Source organism: Magnolia sinica, chromosome 6, assembly GCF_029962835.1.
Source record: "Magnolia sinica isolate HGM2019 chromosome 6, MsV1, whole genome shotgun sequence".
Classification (NCBI taxonomy): domain Eukaryota; kingdom Viridiplantae; phylum Streptophyta; class Magnoliopsida; order Magnoliales; family Magnoliaceae; genus Magnolia; species Magnolia sinica.
Window position 1 is genome coordinate 60435599 of NC_080578.1, and position 3228 is coordinate 60438826.

Genomic DNA, 3228 nt, shown 5'->3' on the forward strand with positions numbered 1-3228 from the left:
GAGAGGATGTTCCCGTTGAGAGTTGCCATTTTAGTGCCTGTATGACACTAAACTATGATGAAATTCTCTAAATTGTTTCTAAGTTAATATCGAGTAAGATAATACTCCTCAGCAAAGATTCTGGCTTTGATCCCCAGTGGAGTCGCCATTTTGTTTCGACAAGAAATGAAAAGTATTTAATTTGGGGATTATCTCACTAAATAATAACAAAGAAAGAATGAAGAGAATAATCATCATATGTTATTCATTTATTCTGAATTCATTTACATCCTTCTCATCCGTTAATTCCAAGATAAAGTACTTATAATTAAAAATACAGGTATTGAATGAGCTCAATGTCGATTTCGGCAGCATCTCGACTCATAATATTCATATCTTCATAAGAGAAGAGTTTTGCGGATCTACATGTCTGCATATCTTTCATGCATATTCCTCCAAATGATGTCAATGAATGCTTGAATCCCTTAGAAAACTGCAATATTTTGAAACAACACTTGACATATAAGTTGTCCTTTAGACTATCCACGCAACTCATCAAAGACTTGCATGGGCCGAGGAGTTGCGCGGCCCAAGCAACTCATCACAGTTACGCGGTCCACTTTCTTTCCTTGTTCTCTCCAATACCTGTCAGAGCTATCGGAGTCTTCTCTTCAGCAATTCTAATCTTCCAAATGATAGGGGGTATTTATAGCCCCTCACACATGTTAATCTTCAATTATTTGCACTGCGCGCAACTTACCAGTCATTGTAAATATGAGTCACACGATCTGACGTAACTAAGATGAGTTGCGCGGACCCGCGTAACTTTGATCTCCTGTGCAACTCAGGTCCCTTGCGCAACTTCCTACCTTGATCATCAATTTTCTTCCATTCTTTCCTTTTTCATTTCTTTTTCTTCTATCTTCTTTCGTTTAATTAAATTTCATGCTCCAACAGCTTCTCTCTCACTTACAGAAGGTTTATAGTGATTTTTTGTTATTAAAATGAATGAGAGAAGGCCTGTAACATCTTGAATTTTTCCTATTTTAGATTGCCAAAATTCCTTTTAAAAAATAAATTTTATATATAACTGGGCCACATCGTCACTTACTGACCCTTGATGCTTGAAGTGAGCCTATACATGGGTGGTACCGATAAAAAACTTCACAAATTTGATTAACCAACCGTATGAAGCCAACAAATCCTGCTGATCACCTAAACCTCAAGTCTAGCCTCGTGAATTATTCATGTAGGGCCCAAATTTAACCAACCTATCACTGACTAATCAAGACAACCGTAACCAAATTAAAGAACTACCTAAAGCCGAGCCAACTATGGGCTGGATCTTAGCTAGCGAACCAGGTCAACCTACTTATTTGCTTAGCTTAAGAACTGATGGCTTAGAGTGATTATGATTGAATTGCCATTTTTGTTAATTGCGAATAGGCCACACTATGGAGTTAGCTAATCCATACGTTAATCATTGCCCATAAAAAAAAATCCCTATCTAATTCATTCTAGAAATGTCCCGATTACCCGAACAAGCTCTAGACCGCTCGTTAGTGGGCCACTAGTTTCAAAATTATAGAATAATGTCCATCTCACTGGGTTTGACGTCCATCGCGGATGGTGGGCCCAAACGATGCCCCGAACCACACAACTTAGACTGTGAAGGTAGAGCTTGAAAGGCGCGACTCTCTGGGACTTGAAACTTGAAATTTAAGTGAGTTAGCCTCGCCACTAAAATGATGAAGTTGCAACTTTTCAACCGTTGAATTGGAATCAAACTCAAGCCATGAGTCAGGGATATTTCCCTGCTCATATCCATATAACTAGGGCCCTGATCGATCATCAGTGACCGTTGATCGCAAATCAGGGCCCAGCGGCCAATCAGGTCATCTGTTTGCCACCAAATTCGAACCAACAACTTCTTCGACTATGAGGCACCTTCCCCATGACAGAAATGGACTAGGGAGCCGCTGGAATGGTCCCAGGGACCTAAAATCAACCCACTAGGGGTATGCATGTTGGAATAAGAACTCTTAGGGCCATTTATATTAAAATTTCAGACTATATAAAGTCTGAAATCCCACTCCCTCACTCCCATACGAATTTTTGTTGCAAGGAGGAGAGAGTGGAGAGAGTAAAGAGAGTGGAAGTTCCAAAGGAGCTAGATTTTTTTGAAATCCCCTCTCCCACCACAACCCCACGCTGGAACTCATGACTCCGCCGCCATAGAGGCTACTTGTCGACGATCAGAATGTATTCTCCCAATTTCTTTTCAAATTTTGGGTGTCTTAAGCCATGCATGCCTTCTAACATGCAATTTTATCGACACAAGGCTCCGACCCACCAACTAGCAGGATCGGCACCTTAGGAGCGTCTTCACAAGCCGTCAAACCATTCCTAAGTGTGAACCATTAACTATAGGTGGCTATATATCAATTCTAGGCCAAAATTAATGATTATGGGTGTAGAATTTGTTTGCATGTTAGTTGCATGTATGGTAATGGTAGAATTGGAGTGTTGCTTCGAATGATTTCCGATTTGGGGAGAACTTGGGCTCTCAACCACCGAAGATCCTTGCATTGCCTTAATTCCTATTTATTATGAAATTAAAACATGACACATCCCTAAATTCTGAAACAATTAGGAAAATTCTATTACATGTCCCCTATACACATGACTAATTACCAACTCTCACTCTATGCATGATTTAATTTCTCTGAAATTGAACTTGTCTACATGTTTATTTAAATTTCCCATGTATTTAAGAATCCTTGATCAATCATGATGTCCATGTCTATAATTCACTATTTTGTATTCATAAATCCCTCACAACTAGGCGTAGATCGACATCCACTTTAGTATCATTCATTTATACTCTGCTCCCTTGTCGGATTGGCCAGCAATTTCAGAACCCATATGGCCAGCCCCACCGGTAGGTCCTTCAAAGGGCTAATTTGACCCAATTAGTCGAATTACGAAAGTTGGCAGTAGTCAAATTACGCGGGACATTGCTCCCAATGCCGTACGAGTCTTGGTTCGTCTAGAGGGGACAAATTGGCTCATCAGCTGGCCGTACACGTTCATTAACCATGTATGTACACGCATGCTTGAACCTGAGACACCCTACGTCCATTTGCACCCACCGATAACCAGCTTGTTGCAGCACACAAGACTCAGGAGCCGAGCATGGTGGAATAGGACACTATACAAGAGTTGTTGGCCTATGTTGGGGTGACGAGC